The following is a 19,038-nucleotide window of genomic DNA, read 5'->3' as shown; positions in this document are numbered from 1 at the left end:
TCTATTCCCTTACATGAGAAATGTCAGTTTCTTTTTGCTTTCACACATGCAGGCAAACAGTACACCTGGACTGTTATGCCTCAAGGGGCTCAAAACAGCCCTTCCTGCTTCAGCAAGGCTATGTCCTCTGTTCTGCAACCCTGGCAAGCAGATCACCCGGATGTGGAACTCCTCCAATATGTGGATGACCTTCTCCTCACTTCTCCAGTTCCTAGCCTCTGCTGGATGTCGAGTCTCACAAGCCAAACTACAACTGTGTCTCCCCAAAGTGGTCTTCCTAGGTCATTGCATCTCTCAAGGTCACAAGCACCTAACTGAGGCGAGGAAGAAGGCTATCTCTGACATCCAACTCCCGGACACTCCTCATCAGCTACAAACCTTTCTGGGACTCATCTCCTACTGCAGGCCTTGGATCTCTGATGCTTCTGTCCTCATGCAGCCCTTATATGACTGTATACCTCGCAATGCTGCTACTCCTTTCCAGATGACAATGGAGGCCGGAGAAGCTTTTCAGTCATTGAAGGCCGCCATTGCATCTGCCCCTGCGCTTGGCATCCCCAACTACAACCTTCCTTTCCGGCTGTATGTCATGGAACGCCAAGGTCACGCTACTGGAGTCCTCACTCAAACTCATGGTGGCCGCAATCGACCCTTGGGTTACTATTCTAAGCGTCTTGACCCGGTAGCCAGAGCCGCCCCTTTTTGCGTCAGAGCTATCCATGCTGCCAGCTCTCTTCTAGACGTCACATCTGACGTTGTGCTGGGCCATCCCCTCACTATTCTGGCTCCCCATGACATTTCTGCCATCCTCCAGCAGACTCAACCTAAACACCTCACTGCACAGCGCCACCTCCGGCTTCAGTGTAGTCTGCTCCTGCCAGATAATGTCACCATTCAGAGATGCCACATCCTCAATCCTGCTGCACTCCTTCCTCTTCCAAGGGGGGAGTATACTGCAGATGGAGATTCTGAAGATTTTATTGATCTACATGCTGAAGAGGATCTTCAGGAAGAAGAACTATGGACCTCAACCGATTCTCTTTACAAGGAACAAGATCATGATTGCATCACAATGATGGAAGCTGAAGTAGGGACACCACCATCAGTCCAAGACACTCCTCTGACAAACCCTCATTGGATTCTCTTTGTGGACGGCTCAAGGTACGCCGATGACAAGGGGAAGTTCCATACAGGCATGGCAGTCACAAGTGAGCATGAAGTGCTGTGTGCAAGACAATTGCGCCCAGACCAGTCAGCACAAGAAGCTGAACTCATTGCCCTCACTGAAGCCTGCCTCATGGCAAAAGATTTTACCGCCAATATCTACACAGATTCTAGATATGCCTTTGGAGTGGTTAATGACTTTGGACTAATATGGAAGGCCCGGGATTACATCACAGCTGCAGGAACCCCGATTAAGAATGCTGCAGCAGTAGCGGCCCTAATGGCAGCAGTACTCCTGCCTACCAAAGTGGCAGTGATCAAAGTAAAGGCCCATACTCGAGCTGACACCCCTGAGGCCAGAGGAAACGCCCTACCTGACCAAGCAGCCAAGGAAGCAGCAGTGAAAGAGGAAGGAGTCCAGTCAGACCAGATTATGGTAACACAGGAAGATCTAGGACAAGAAGAAATCACATGGGACCTACTGAAACAAATGCAGAAACAGGCCACTCCCAGGGAAAAGGAAATCTGGCTGAAAGAATCAGCCCTCGAAGAAGAATCTGGACTCTGAACACAAGGAAAGAGAGTGTGCCTACCCAAAGCTCTTTATCCCCTAATAGCCTCAGTGGCCCATGGGCCCACCCACCAATCCAAAACCATCATGAAAGAACTAATTGACAAAATATGGGTGGCCCCAGGGATAACCCCTGTCCTGGTAAGACATACTCAAGCGTGTCTCATCTGTGCAGAGTGTAACCCCGGCAGAACCGAGCCCACGCCCCGAAAATGTCTCCCAAAAGCCTTATATCCCTTTCAGAGGATACAAATCGACCATATCCAGATGCCAATGTGCCAAGGGTTTCAATATGTGCTGGTAGTGATAGACTTGTTCTCTGGGTGGCCAGAAGCCTACCCCGTCCGAAACCAGACAGCAACCACTACTGCTAAAAAACTGATGCAGGAGCTTGTCTGTAGGTTCGGAGTACCTGAGGTCATTGAGAGTGATCAGGGCCCAGCATTCACTGCTAGTCTAACCCAAGAGGTCTGGAAGATGGTAGGATCACACCTAGTGTATCATACCCCATACAGGCCCCAAAGCAGCGGCAAAGTCGAAAGATTGAACGGGGTGTTGAAATCTAAAATGCTGAAGATGACCAGGGAGACAGGGCTTGATTGGGTTCAGTGTTTGCCTATAACCCTCTTTTCAGTTAGGCATACACCAAGGCCCCCACACAAACTAACCCCATATGAGATCTTATTTGGGACAGGGCCAAGAATGGGACAGTATTTCCCTCAACAGTTACAAATGCATTATGAATCTGTTGCAAAATATGTAATAGCCTTGAGCAAGCAATTGTCTAATATACATGCACAAGTTTTCTCTTCCATTCCAGATCCTAACTCCCTAGAGGGAAGCCACACTCTCAAACCTGGAGAGTGGGTGGTGGTCAAGAAACACGTCAGAAGCACCCTCGAACCAAGATACGAGGGACCTTACCAGGTGTTGCCGAGCACCCCAACCTCTGTGAAACTCGAAGGGAGACCCACCTGGATCCACGCTTCACATTGTAAAAGAGTGAAGGCTTGTTCATCGTCCCAGGAACCATAAGCCATGAGGATTCACATACTGATCATGACTTTGACAGTAGGCATATCCGCAGTATTCACGCCACTGGGTGATGAGTGGGACAATTCACTGATACGGCACCATCAAATTTTAGTCCAGGGGTTGAAGGAGACTGAAACTCTGAGAGATTGTTGGATCTGTACCCACAGTCCCGTGAGTTCAACCAGTATGCCTTATTTTGCAATACCCCTGGACCTTTCTGAACTGATTGACCTGTCTAATTCTACCATCTTTCTCACTAGCATACACCAAGTTAAATCCAGTACAAACAAGGACAGGGAAGTAGCCTTACCTGTCGCAGGGTGGGCAGATGCCCCATGGCTCATGATAAACAGATCAGGACCCTCGGTAGATTATAGCTCTACACCTTGGCAAGAGGGACACTGGGCTAATGTCACATGTTTTCCTAGCTGGACACACTGTTATTGTCTCCAAGTACAAACCAAAGGCATGACATTTAGTCCACACATACACTCAGGTTGCAATGATTCAAAAACAGACAGCCACGTGCAGTGTATTGGTGTAGATGCTGTGAACGGAAAGGATCTGCCCTGTAACAACCGTACTGTACAGGATCTCCTGACAGGTATATTAGCTAACGACACCGAAAGTCAGTCAAAAGGATATGAGTTGGCGAAAGGGATAAAATTAGCCAAACTAATTACCCGATTATTCAATGGCACAGCAGTGGCAGTTCCAGACGACATATACTTAGTTTGTGGACACAAAGCATACAAATGGTTATCCGAAACTGTCACAGGACTGTGCACCATCGCCAGGCTTACTCCTGCTACCTTTATAGTACCACACTCTGAAATTGACATAAATGCAGTACCTAAACACACCTTGTATCGTAGGGCCAAAGATAACACACCCAGACCAAATGGCAAGCCACATGTAGTAGAGATGAGCATTACCAACAAAATTGTTAGTTCCATCTTCATATATCCCATGATAGCGCAGATGTGGGATCATCTGGTAGTAGCAACAGACTACCTGGATGACCAAATATGGGAAGTGATGAGACTTATGAATACCTCAAACATTGTGCAAAACCAGTTAATCATTGTCACCGACCAGCACACATTAGTTCTAGATTATGTTACAGCTAAAGATGGAGGTATGTGCCAGATTGTGGGACCCTCTTGTTGCCATTACATAGACCCGCAGGGTAATTTGCAAGTTAAGGTGGGTATAGAGAAAATGGCGGATTTAAGGGATAAATGGCTGGACGCACATAAAGCTGATAAAGATACATGGTGGTCTGATACCTTCTCTTCCCTTAACCCCAATAACTGGTTCAAAGGTATTGGGGTTGGCTCATGGGAATTGTCCAAGTAATATTGCAGGTAGCCCTAATAATATTGGTGATATATGTAGTGATTAAGCTCGTTCTTATTTGTGTGACCCGCTTTTCAAAAAGAATGAAGAAAACTGATGAACGACCTATCACAATGATGCCTGGCTGAGATAGGGTGAGATGAATCCCAGGGTATTACCACAAGTCCGAGCAACCGGGAGCCTACCTATAAGGGGTAGGTTGTCGCCATTGTGGGTGAAGAGGATACGAATGGTATGCCCAAGGGATTCGCTAGGAGAAGGGAAAGTCTACAATCAAGTTTCCAAGGGGGGACTGTTATGGATCATTAAGACAAAATGGATACTTGCTTGTTGAGGACTATGTTTAGCTAAGATGGCGGCCAGACATTCAGCCAACGTCTATAAATTAGAATCTTACTTTGTGGTTTATCATGTGCGTCTTTGTGGTTTCCGATCAGCCCACACAAGCAGTCACAAGGAAAGAAGAAGTAACGGCCTCACCCACCAGCAAGGGGGGAAGTTCCTCTTGTCATCAATGTTACAGAAAATATAGAGTTTATAGCCAATAGAAAAGAACGGTTCTTGGAAGGCAGGGAGCGGAAAACAAATGCAAAAACAAAAAAAACCTCTGGTGTAGAAAGGGTTAATTAACCCCTGAGTGAGTTCAGTGACCGAGTGATGCTCTTATACGTGTTTCATATGTGTCCTCCCTCCTTTATTACCTGCAGAGCATGAATGGAGACGTGTGGATGAATTATTAGTATTTTTTATATTCACATCAGCATTTCTCTTTCAGTTACAGCCTTCCGTACAAATGCGGTCAGCGGGAGCAGGCAGTTCCAAGAACAGCCGCCGGGGGCCTTCATCGGGCTGTTCTCGGAACTGCCTGCTCCCGCTGACCGCATTTGTTTTCAGACCGGCTTGCGCACAGGCACAGGTAAGGGCTTACCTGTGCCTTGCCGGACTTGTGAGAAAAGATGGCAGCCCGCATGTGTTCGCGGGCGAACAATGCGAATTGCCTATCACTGGCTATAATGTGTCTGACGGACGGAACCAGAAAGCGTCTCTTTATAATAAAGGTCTATATAGGCCTCGTGTACACGACTGTGCCGTTTTTTGCAGTCGGCGGATCCGCAAAAAACGGAAGCCACCCGTGTGCCTTCTGCAATTTGTGGAATGGAACGGGCGGCCCTTTGTAGAAATGCCTATTCTTGTCCTCAAAACAGACAAGAATAGGACATGCTATATTTTTTTTTTGAGGGGCCACGGAACAGTGCAATGGATGCTGTCCGCATCTTTTGCAGCCGCATTGAAGTTAATAGGTTCGCACCCGAGCCGCAAAAATTGCGGACCACAAAAATGGTCGTGTGCATGAGGCCATAACCTGGGATTTCGATTGTGATATAGAATGGTTATGATTAGTGTCGAGCGAATCGAAGTCAAACAAATTGACCTCGTTCTGAATTTCAGGAAAAATTTGATTCACTGCAAAGCCAAATTTCTTTGCGCTTTGTGGTAACGGATCAATTTCCCCTGAAATGGCGGTAAAAACAACAAATCACATACTTTTCTCATTATTTGCACGCAAAGAGGCCGCTGCAGCCATCCATAGTAAACCGTTAGTAATAGGGGGTTCAGGAAGAGTTCCAATGGATAAGTAGGCACTTGAGATTTGTCAGTATATTGTAGCGCTGTCCATATACTGTGCACAATAATGTTGTTAGTAGTAGTAATAGAGGGTACAGCAAAAATTCCAATGGATTTGTAGACACTTAGGGTTTATCGATGTAATCGTGTAATTAAATAAGGCCACTGGAAATCCCGATCTCCTGTAGGGTGAGTAGATGTAGCAGCACTCACCTGCTCTCTTCCTACAGCATGCGTAGGGTTTCTCTCTGCACATACACGTCCTATAGATGCCGGGCTGGCTGCGCCTTGTAGTACTACACCTCCTCCACAGGCGCAGGGCTGGCGGGTCTGTGGTAGTGGATGAAAAGCTGTACTGGCCGCAGTGAGCCGATGGTTCCAGTGGAAAGCTTGCTTTGTGTTGTGGGCATGTCCCTGGTGTCACCCGCTGTGTGTATCTTGTCGCGGAAATGTAGCAAAGTGTCTACAGTGGAAGATAAATCGGTGGGGTTCCTGTCAGAAAGGCGGCGAGCCCCCTCTTCAGGAGCCAAAATCTACATCGCCATGAACCTCCATTCTGCTCTATTTATGGGTCAAAGGTTCTAATAAAATCTGGACCGGACTTAGAATCAAACCCTAGAAAAAACTGGACTGGATCCAACACACAGCAAACAACCCACAACCAGAAAAGAAACCTATCTATACATAATTAACCCTTAGGCCCCTTTCACACGGGCGAGTATTCCGTGCGGATGCGATGCGTGAGTTGAACGTATTGCACCCGCACTGAATACCGACCCATTTATTTCTATGGGGCTGTGCAGATGAGCGGTGATTTTCACGCATCACTTGTGCGTTGAGTGAAAATCGCAGCATGCTCTATATTGTGCAATTTTCACGTAACGCAGGCCCCATAGAAGTGAATGGGGTGCGTGAAAATCACATAGCATCCGCAAGCAAGTACGGCTGCGGTGCGATTTTCACGCACGGTTGCTAGGAGACGATTGGGATGGAGACCCGGTCATTATTATTTTCCCTTATAACATGGTTATAAGGGAAAATAATAGCATTCTGAATACAGAATGCATAGTACAATAGCGCTGGAGGGGTTAAAAAAAAATAAAAATGATTTAACTCACCTTAGTCCACTTGATCGCGGCCCGGCCTCTCCTTCTGTCTCCTTTGTTGAATAGGACCTGTGGTGAGCATTAATTACAGGACCTGTGGTGACGTCACTCCGGTCATCACATGGTACGTCACATGATCTTTTACCATGGAGACGTACCATGTGATGACCGGAGTGACGTCATCACAGGTCCTGTTCATGTAATTAATGCTCACCACAGGTCCTATTCAACAAAGGAGACAGAAGGAGATGCCGGGCTTCGCGATCAAGTGGACTAAGATGAGTTAAATTATTATAATTTTTTTTAACCCCTCCAGCGCTAGTTTACTATGCATTCTGTATTCAGAATTCTATTATTTTCCCTTATAACCATGTTATAAGGGGAAATAATACAATCTACAGAACACCGATCCCAAGGCCGAACTTCTGTGAAGAAGTCCGGGTTTGGGTACCAAACATGCGCGATTTTTTTCACGCGAGTGCAAAATGCATTACAATGTTTTGCACTCGCGCAGAAAAATTGCGGGTGTTCCCGTAACGCACCCGCACATTTTCCCGCAACACCCATGTGAAAGGGGCCTTAAAGTAACCAATGGGATCAGGTATGTAATAATCTACAGACTATAGTCCCAGTACGGATGCCCTATCAGTAACAGAAAGAAATACAGTGTAGATAAAAAATAACAATGTAATAAACATAGAGTGGCAAGATGATGTGCAGCACTATGGGGCCCCAGGGGCGTCTGTGTGCTGGAAAACAGCCTGACACCGATGGCCGCGGGGTCCCCCAGACACTGCACTGTAAGAGTGATCTTACACCAAGCCGAAAATCTCCTATTCTACATTTAAAACTTTTGGGGTCAATGTCTGAAAGTTGTAAATCCTCTTGGGCTCGGCCCTCTACATCTTCTCAATGTAGTCACCTCCTCGGCAGTCGTTTTTAATGGATTTTATGGCTGCAGAGTTAACCTTGCGAGGGTCAATCTGATGATAGTTCTGTAATGTCCTGACAAGGTGCGGCTGTCAAATCCTGCATAAATACTGGGAATATGTTTAATAGATCTCAAGGTCCTCCCCATGGATTTTTTTTTGCATTCACATCCCACTACATAAATAACCCCCTCACTGGGACAAGTAAGGCTTTCCCTAACTTTATACTCAAAATGATTCACTGTCCATTTAAGGATGGCTGGGATGGAAGCTTCACAGTAGGGGTCTCTGCATGGCTGGGATAGAGGCTTCACAGTAGGGGTCTCTGGTTGGCTGGGATGGAGGCTTCACAGTATTGGTCTCTGGAGGGCTGTGATGAAGGCTTCACAGTAGGACATCCTGGATGGCTGGGATGGAGGCTTCACAGTAGGGCACTCTGGATGGCTGGGATGGAGGCTTCACACTAGTGGTCTCTGGAGGGCTGTGATGAAGGCTTCACAGTAGGGCTCTCTGGATGGCTGGGATGGAGGCTTCACAGTAGGACTCTCTGGATGGCTGGGATGGAGGCTTCACATTAGTGGTCTCTGGAGGGCTGTGATGAAGGCTTCACAGTAGGGCTCTCTGGATGGCTGGGATGGAGGCTTCACAGTAGGACTCTCTGGGTGGCTGGGATGGAGGCTTCACATTAGTGGTCTCTGGAGGGCTGTGATGAAGGCTTCACAGAAGGGCTACAAAAAGGAAACTTGATCCAGCACTTGTGGGATAATTGCTCCAACTTTATTGTTGGAAATCAATCACATACAGTGGACCCCTCGGCACACTGACACCCCTTTATTTAACGCGTTTCTGTTATGATTAAGACCGAGGAGTGGTCAAAACATGAAAACTAAATGGGTGTCAGTGTGCAGAGGTGTCCATTGTATGTGATTGATTTCCACCAATAATGTTGGAGCAACTATCCCACAAGTGCTTAATCAACTTTCCTTTTTGTTGCAAATACAAGACCAACTTGGGTGGATCCGTGCGCTGGGAATTTAACACATAGGGTGAGCTAGATTTCACAGTAGGGCTCTCTGGATGGCTGGGATGGAGGTTTCACTGTAGGACTCTCTGGATGGCGGTGATGGAGGCTTCACAGTAGGGGTCTCTGGATGGCTGGGATAGAGGCTTCACAGTAGTGGTCTCTGGAAGGCTGCGATGAAGGCTTCACAGTAGGGCTCTCTGGGTGGCTGGGATGGAGGCTTCACAGTAGGGGTCTCTGGAGGGCTTTGATGGAGGCTTCACAGTAGGGCTCTCTGGATGGCTGGGATGGAGGCTTCACAGTAGGACTCTCTGGATTGCTGGGATGGAGCCTTCACAGTAGGGGTCTCTGGCTGACTGTGATGGAGAGTTCACAGTAGGGGTCTCTGCATGGCTGGGATGGAGGCTTCACATTAGTGGTCTCTGGAGGGCTGTGATGAGGGCTTCACAGTAGGGCTCTCTGGATGGCTGGGATAAAGGCATCACAATACAGGTCTCTGGATTGCTGGGATGGAGGCTTCACAGTAGTGGTCTCTGGATGGCTGGGATGGAGGCTTCACAGTAGGGGTCTCTGGGTATGGAGGCTTCACACTAGTGGTCTCTGGAGGGCTGTGATGAAGGCTTCACAGTAGGGCTCTCTGGATGGCTGGGATGGAGGCTTTACAGTAGGGGTCTCTTTAGGGCTGGGATGGAGGCTTCACAGTAGTGGTCTCTAGAGGGCTTTGATGAAGGCTTCACAGTAGTGCTCTCTGGATTGCTGGGATGGAGACTTCAAAGTAGGGGTCTCTGGATGGCTGGGATGGAGGCATCACAGTAGGGCTCTCTAGATTGCTGGTTTGGAGGCTTTTGTATACACGATCGGGGGTCTTTCTGGTAGTTCTGTGTTACAGAAGTTTTTCTTTACCAAGTCAGGATCTAAATTTGAATCAGGGGCTTATTTATTTTTTTCTAGCGAGGAGACAGCACAGACAGTGTCATACAAGTTATGTCTGACATACAACTAGGATGCAGACTCTTTATACCAGGAGTGCACAACCTTTTCTGGTTGGGGGCCACATTGTCAGCCTGAACCAATTCCAAGGGCCGAAAGTAAAACTTAAAGGGGTATTACCAACTGAAATAATGTATTTTTGGCATATTGAACATACAGTATATACTATAAATGTCTAATTACCGTTCTAGGACTCCCATCTAATAGGAGATTACATGAAAGATACATGTAAGAAGCCTTAAGACATAGACCTACGTGTTTGAGGGCCGCACAGAATGGTATCGAGGGCCGCATGTGGCCCCCGGGCCGCAGGTTGTGCACCCCTGCTTTATACCTTCCAGTCGGCGTCTCCTTAATCAGTCTTATATTATTTCCATATTTAGGCAGAAACCATCGCTTACAATATCATGAAATTCACAGACGGTTGAGGTTAGCTTAAAAACTTCTCTTTCTAGGTGTCGCTGAAAAAGTTTCTGAGAACTTCCCTTAATGCTTTCCTCGGTGCCCCCTGTACAATGTTTTAACCCTTTATAACATAATTTAACCATCATTTTTCCAACATTTCCCTCCTGTTTTAAATTTGTTTGCCATTCTCTTCAAAAACATCCTTGCATTCCTCTTTGTTTTCACAAAAGCTTGTCACACAGAGGAGACATCATCACCATAATCTTCTTCTTTCACTTCTTGATTCATGTATGAGAGACAGACGTGTCTATAAGTCTCTGGATAAGTCCTCTTATGCATGGTGTGCAACAACATCCACAGACAGTGAGTACGCTGGCGACAATGGCGACAGACAGTTATGCTGATGTCACCGAACAAGCCACGATCATCATCATCCCGTGTTCTCGACCAGTTCCTGGGATAGCTCTGTCAATCCTTCCAGGGCCTGCTGCCGTCAGGTGCTGTATTATTTGGGATAAAGGTACAGCAGTATTCTCCTATTATTTTGCAGCCCCCTCCCCTCTCAGCTAATAACATATCAAGGGCCATTCTGATTCGCCATAAGACAGGTGGGGCCTTGCTGTTCCACTATTCCTTTTATTGTATCTCTGGTGTAATTAACAAACTTCTGCTGATTGTATTAGATTTATTTAATCCAATCTACATTCTTGTCGATTGTTGCCCACCATATGATAGACTCCCACCCTGCTGTGATCTGAATTCTTGCTTTGAACTCATTGGGCACTCCACGAGGAACTCCTATCTTATCTATATAGATGTTAGGGTCAAAGGCTCTCTGGGGGGCTTCTCTCTCCCCCCTATGGTGTTTACCAGTCGTCTCTAGCCATTTCCCTGTTGAGAGCAAGTGGAGAGGCATCACCAACTGGATCAAGGCACACTCTCCTCTGGAATCGTGGATCAACCGAGCTCTTATTCTCCCGTCACTACATAACCACCAAATGTCAGCCCTCAGGGTAGCTGCTATTACTTGATTTTCACTACAGTAATTATCTTGGAGCTCCCTGTAGTTATGACCAATTCCTGGGAGCACAAAGCAAGTATAGTTAGCTGGGTAGCCAATTACCAGGGGTGCGATGTCCGGCTTCTTGATGGAGGGAAACAACAGAGATAATGTTTTGCACTTTCCCTCGTCGGCTGCAGGACTATAAGTTCTGTTGTATAACTTGATTACACATCGTAGTCCTTCACTATCTTCAGTCTCCATTAAGGTAAAAGGTACAGTACCTAGCTGGAGCATGCCCGTGGCATGGGTAAGGTACCTAGCTGGGGCCTTGCCTTGGCATGAGTACAGTACCTAGCTGTGGCATGGGTATGATACCTAGCTGGGGCCTGGCCTTGGCATGAGTACAGTACCTAGGTGGGGCCTGGCTGTGGCACATGCTATGCTGTATACTTGAGCCATTCCAGCTACTCATTCCTTTCTTTGTATCCTGCCTCTAAGGCTAGTCTATCTTCATAGGTGAGATTAGTAAATGGAACCATTGGCACTATAGTTTATATAATGGCCCTCCTGGTATTTCCACCTTTATTGGTTCCTTATTTACCTCTTTCTCCTTAATCTCAATAAAGAAATGTCCTATGGGGTCGGCACCAGATACATAAGCATCAATGACAAACAATCGCCGGTCACTCTTTTGAGGGTTCTTTAGAGTTATCAAGAGTTTCTTGCAATTGATTCGCTCAGTCCACTCCGAGCTAGCTTTCTGTATCACTTTCAACCTTTCCTGTAAATAAATTGCGTCTTGTGTTCAGTGTAATTTATACCCAAAATCCTCTCCAGTGTTCCAAATTACTAAATCCCAGGTCGAACATTTACGGTTGCCTGGGGTATTAGTAGGTATAAAACATATATATTTATCAGGCCATGTTAATCTAGCTGCTTGGTCCGTATTCAGACACTTATCTTGCATCAGGGAGCAGAAGTCTATTTCCCCCATAAAACGTTATATTCATTGGGTTATAGTCAAGGCCAGTGTTCTACCAATCTGTTGGCTTCCACAAAGTAGACCATTCTTCGTCCACCTGTCCTGACTGAAGTTCCTCTAAAGAATCATATTAAAACCCACCCCACCAGACAAGTCTTCGCTAACGGAAGACCTCCCTTTGCAGGTGGACTTCTGACAACTGAATCAGATCTTATTCTGTCTCTTCCTTCTTAACTGGTTTACAGTGGGACAGGTGAATGCAAGAGGTACGTTTTTAAATTTTAACAGCTGTAGGGGTTGGTAATAGGACTTGATAATGAGATTCCCTTGCGCATTGTTTTTGGAACAAATTAGACGCAAATTTTTTAGTAATTAGTAAAACCATAGGCTGTGAAGACTGGATATTATCTCTACCATCCCTCCTGTTGAGACATGACTTGTTCCATGGCTCAATATACCTGTAAACATTGCTGGGTACTATGTATTTCCCTTGGGGACATACATATACTGTGCATCATCTTTTTGAGTGCACCTTTATTTACCCATTTTTGTTAGTTCCCTTTTGGGTGAGGACTGTTGCATATCTTTTAGTATTTTGAGATCTATGAGCTCAGGCTCAGGTTGTGATGTCAGTACCTATGTTAGGGACGCTTGTTTGGCTGCAGCGTCAGCTTTATCCTTTCCTATAGAAATGTGATCGTACTTCCTAGTATGTGCAGCACATTTACAGATAGTGACCTTACTTGGTAATTGTATAGCATCTAGTAGTTGTAAGATCAAGTCTTTATGATTTATAGTTTCCCAGTGATCATTCCCCTATTTCTCCACTGTTGGGCAAACAGATGAATCGTAGAGAAGGCATACTGGCCATCTGTGTATAGTCACTATTCTGCCTTCTGCCCGTCTGCATGCCTCTGTTAGAGCTATTAACACTTGTACTGCTTCTGCTGAGAGATGTCTCGGGAGCGATTTAGCTACAAGTACTTTTCTTGTGTTATTACAGCATAACCTACTGCGTTCGTCCCAGTACATTTGTCCTATGAGGAGTTTGACTTGTTTTTACCTGAAGACCTTCTCCTCATCCCTTTTGTCAGGCCCTGTGGTATATCGGCTGTAGGGATTGTGGTGATCAGCCCCTGGATCTGCTTTTTCAGTTGCTTCTTTTTCCAAGACCTCTGTTACCGATGAGGGTTTAACTGTAGGAGCCACATCTGGGTGGATTACTGTTTTAGATGCCCCGGAATCACACAAAAATTGTGTTTCCTTTCCGTCTATTCTTAAACCTTAGGTTTTCCTCATTTTAAAACATTATTTCCATTTGTCCTAAATTTAGCACTTCCTCTTCTCTCTCCTGGTAACTTACTTGTTCTTCCTTCTTGACCAGTCATGGTGACACGTCTTCCTCATTTTCAGGTTCTGACCTGTCCTTTCTCTGTTTGCAATCTCTCACCCAATGTCCTGTCTTTCCACACACATAACGACCTCCATTATTCCTTCTTACTCCATCTCTACCTCCTTCGCTATTGTTACTACCACATAGAAATTGCTGAACTTTCATCAACAACGAAAGTTTCTCCCTTTGTAACTTTTTTTATTCTAAGTGTAGTTCAGCATGTCTGGCATAGTCCAGAGTAGGGGGGAGTTTACTAGAGCGATAGTCAATCATGTGTTTAGTCAGGGCTGGCCTTTGGGGGTGTGAGACCAGTGCAACCGCACAGGGCACAATACCCTGCACTCCGGAAGGGGCTGCCAGATGGTCCCCCTTAACCAGGCACCTGGTCACTGGAACAATTCTTCTGGCTTCTGGGTGCCTAGCTGAATTCCATAGTGAAGCAGAGAGCGGTCAGCTCCCTGCTTCACTATGAAGCAGCCTGTGCTCTCCAGCAGCAGGCACAATGTAGTGACACATCGCGCCTGCTAAGCTCTGTGCAAAGAGCTCACAGGACAGGAATCTGCCCGCGTGCTCTCCAACTCAGCAGACGCGATGACGTCATCACATCGTGCCTGCTGCTGGATTGTTAGATTTTTTTTTTTATTACTAGATTGGGGCACTAAGGTGGCAAAACTACTGCATGGGGCATTAAAGGGGGTAAAACTACTGGATGGGGGAACTAAGGAGGCAAAACTACTGGATGGGGCACTAAAGGGAGCAAAACAACTCGATGGGGACAATAAGGGGGCAAAACTACTGGATGGGGCACTAAGGATCAGCATTACTGGACTGGGACACTGAGGGGGCAGAACTACTGGATGTGGCACAAGGGTCAGCATTACTCGATTGGGGCATTAAGGGGCAGAACTACTGGATGGGGCACTAAGGGGGCAAAACTACTGGAGGATGGGGCACTAAAGGGGCAGGACTACTGGATGGGCACTAAGGGTCAGCATTACTGGTTTAAGGGCACTAAGGGTCAGCATTACTGGATTGGGGCATTAAGGGAACAGAATTACTGGATTGGGGGCACTAAGGGTCCGTATTACTGGATTTGGGGCACTAACGGGGCAGCACTAAGGGATGGGGGAAGTGAGGGGGCAAAAATACTGGATGGGGCTACTAAGATGCAGAACTACTGAATTGGGGGTACTAATGGGGCAGAACGAATGTATTGGGGGCACTAAGAGGGCAGCACTATTGGATGGGCGCTATAAGGGGTCAGAACTTTTGGATTAGGGCCACTAAGAAGGAAACACTACTGGATGGAGCACTAAGGGGGCAGCACTATTGGATGGGGCACTAACAGTGCAGAACCACTGGATTGGGGCATAGAGGGGACAGCTGTATCAGATGGGAGCACCAAGTGGGCATCATTACTCGAGGGCACTAAGGGGTAATTTTACTGAGTAGGGACACTAAGGAGGCATTTTACTCTTTGTGAACACTTAAAGGGTTTAACTACTGTATTGGAGCACTAATGGTGCATAACTACTATGAGGTGACACTATGGGGACATAACTAGTGCATGGGGGCACTATGTAGGCATAATTACTGTGTGTGGTCACTAAGGGCATGTAAATACTGTGTGCGGCCACTTTGGTAAATAATTGATTTGTGGGGCACTACTTGTTCAGGGACACAAAGGGGGCATTCTACTCTGAGGGGTCACTTAAGGGGCATTCTGCTATGTGAGGGCACTAAAATTGCATTCTTACTATTAGGGGGCACTAAGGGGGCATAACTACTGTGAAAGGGCAGGCACATGCCGCAGCTGCAACATTCTGCAGATGTCTGTATGGCCTCTTCTAAATGGGCTTGAATCTGCCGAACGCTGAAGGTGGCGCAATGATTTTGCACTGCTTACATTACAAAAAAGTTCCAAATGGCGAGGCAGGTAGTTCCCTGCTGCACTATTTTGAGACTTTTTTTTCTGATGCCGGTGGTAACGTCCCGCAGATCCAGGCCTGTGCAGAAGTGGTTAAAGCATGAGGCACACTATAGGGGGAACAGAAAATAAGGCACGCTATAGGAGGGCGCAGAACATGAGGCACCAAAGAGGAAGAGGCACTATATAAAGGGGACATAGATCCTGGCATTATATAAAGGGGACACTATATACAGTGGGCTCAACACATGTGGCACTATATACAGGGGACACGTTCTCCTGCTATGTCCTCCGGTATGTTTGGTCACTGGGTTATAGTAGGCGGAGACTTAGGAGACTTGGTTATAGTTCTCCTGGGCGTCTTCTTCTCCCAGGCTGTAGCACTGGCTAATCGCAGCGCAGAACTCACAGCCTGGGAGGTTTTTATCCACATGCTACGCACTGATCTATTGTTGCTTCTCTTTCTCGGGGTAATTAGCAGTATACAGCGCTGTGGCCATGTGGTGCCACTCTAAATTACAGCAGGTACCCACTTGTAAAAGCAACCTTGACATGGCGAGTGGGCTTACGCAGTTTGATCAAAACCTTTACAAATGCCTCGTGTACAGTGCGCTGATTATAGTGACATATACTACTAATTACGCTGAGAAGCAGCAACAGATCAATGCAGAGCACGTGGATGTGAGGTCCATGCTTTTTACTTCTTGCCGGTGGAATCTGTAATGAAGGTTTCCAGCCCCTTTTTGGAGCCATTACACCAAGAATTCAGGATGTTTTATGGTGAAGAAGGGTCACACCAAGTATCAAGAAGATGTGCACTGGTGGGGAGAAGGAGCTATGTGAGCGGATGCATGTAGGTTATATGCTCTGTTTCCCCCCCTCCCCCCCCCCCATACAGCAGGAAGATACAGGATTGTCCTGCACCTACCTTGGGAATGTTTGCCCTGCATTGAAGAGAGTCCTGGCGAGACACTTGGCAGCAGGAGGCTTGGACGCCACTGCAATGAGCTGCAGCTGGAGAGGTTTTTCCTCTTGACCAGGACAACAGGTCTGGATGACATGCCAGCAGGAGGACTGTGACAGCATCACAGCGAGCAACAGTGGCAGAAGTTCTTACCAGTTGACTAGGACAACCAGGCCGGAGTTGAGGTGAGATGCCAGCCCAGAGAGTAGAGCAGTGGGAAGTGTAGTCCCCAATGAGATATGAGCAGCCGGTATCCGGCATTACACGCACTTCTCTGCTTCCTATTTGCCAACAGCTAAAACACCCTGCGGATCTAATCCCTGATGTCTGGCCTGTTGTGGACCATTGGGGGACAATACTGTGGCTATAACATTTATAGGCAGGGGAGTTTGCAATATAAACCCACCTTAGTAACATAACATAGTAACATAGTACATAAGGCCAAAAAAAGACATTTGTCCATCCAGTTCGGCCTGTCATCCTGCAAGTTGATCCAGAGGAAGGCAAAAAAAAAAACCTGTGAGGTAGAAGCCAATTTTCCTCACTTTAGGGGAATAAAAAATTCCTTCCCAACTCCAATCAGGCACTTTGATGTGAACTTTACAGACCTGGAGGTCACAGAGTATTTAAAGTGCCAGTCACCCCCTGTGACTTTATTGAATACGCCAAGAAAGACATTGAGGGAATAGGAGTTACTGTGGGGTAATATGACGTGGCAAATAGGTATGGCCCCTAGCTCACCAAGTCTTTTGTGCTGTCCACATCGAGGTCGCTGAGTCTCCTCAGGTGTGTTCGAATGGAGGAGGCCGAGTGATGTGTCTGGTCACATGACCCTCCATCAGAAGCCATTTTATCGACAGGACCTCCATGAGGGGAGCACAGAATATTTCCTTACCAAGAGGACATGGGAATAAAGTTGTGATGCCCAAAATATAAAGCACTGGAGGCAGATAGTCTCCATTTCTTGTGGATGTGGCCCTTAAGACAGAAGGATCCAATGCAGATCCCATGGATCTGGAGCAGTGTTTTGGGGACTCTAGTGATGGATGGAAAAACACCAGCGAAGGGGGAGTGAAGCCAATAGCAGGATGCGACAGATGCACGGGGGAAAGAAAGGCTGCTCACAGGGTCAGCCCTGCAGAAGAGACCGCAGGTAAATGTAGATAAAAAAGGTGGGAGGAGGGGTAGGGTGTGTGTACACTCCCAGTCCCTCTCCAAGTAGACCCTGGAAAAAGCGGCAATCAAAATAGCAGTTGGTAGAAAAGAAAGGAGGGTGGGTGGTAGGCTAGGTCACAGATGGTGGCAGAATGGGTTGTGGACATTAAAGGGCAATGAAAAACCATAAAAAACAATAAAAAGCAATAAGAGGCTATAGAAGAAAATTACTCAACAAATATTAAATCAGCAATAGTAAAGCCGTTAAAAAATGGTGTGTATTTAAAAAATGAGTGGGAGACAGGAAGGGGGGGTGACATAAAATTAAAAGTATTGGAATTAAAAATAAAATGTGGTGTGCTTAACATCTTTTTGTGTTGCACTGAATAAACTCAAAGTCGCCGCCTGGGTGGCGAATGGATGTACAGGTGAATACACTTCGGTGTAAGTCTGCACAATAAGATGTTACTCACTTCACGGGGGGGGGTTTACTCGGATAAGCATAGTACACCGGTAGACCAATAACCCCCCAGGCAGGTTCGCCTCTAGATGGTGAAAGATGAAGGCAGCCACAGTCAGGAAGCTTCTGTTCAAATTTCTTTTATTAGTGTTTAAAAAGCTGGCTCAACGCGTTTCGGGACAAATTCATTTTGATCATTAACCTGTACCGGGGGATGGCCTGCCTGCGATGGAATTACGGGCGAAACATATTTCTTAAGCAATGATTTGTGAAATACATTGTGAATACGGAACAAATCTGGAAGCTTCAACCTAAAAGATACGGGATTAATAACATCGAGGATCTTATATGGTCCAATAAAACGTGGTGCAAACTTCTTGGATGACACCTTTAGCAACAAATTTTTGGTGGACAGTCAAACCTTTTCTCTGACCTGAAAGTCCACCCCTCTGGAACGCTTCCTATTAGCCTTAATTTTCTGATCCTCCTGAGCTTTTTCCAGGTTCAGTTGAACCCGAGCCCAGACTGTGCACAGTTCTCACGCTATCAGCTTCAGGGTTAGGTGAAGGAACAGATGAACCAGAATTAAATAGAGGGTGGAAACCAAAATTACAGAAAAATTGAGACACCACAGTGGAAGAGTTCACACGGTTAATAATGGCGAACTCCGCCAAAGGGAAGTTTTTTACCCATAACTGCTGGTTATTAAAGATGTAAGATCTTAGAAATTGTTCAACAGCCTGATTAAGCTGTTTGTTTTCTCCATTGGTCTCGGGATGAAAAGCTGACGAAAAGGACAAAGATCTCTCACATCTCTGACAAAAAGCTCTCCAAACTTTGGAGACAAGCTGGACACCCATATCAGACACAATGTTTTCAGGAACTCCATGCAATCGTACCACTTGTTCCACAAACACAAAAGCCAGAGTCTTGGCATTTGGGAGATTG

The sequence above is a fragment of the Bufo gargarizans genome, chromosome 1, assembly GCF_014858855.1.
Source record: "Bufo gargarizans isolate SCDJY-AF-19 chromosome 1, ASM1485885v1, whole genome shotgun sequence".
In the NCBI taxonomy this organism is placed as follows: Eukaryota; Metazoa; Chordata; class Amphibia; order Anura; family Bufonidae; genus Bufo; species Bufo gargarizans.
The sequence above is the reverse complement of the archived record's forward strand: the minus strand, read 5'-3'. Positions refer to the sequence as shown.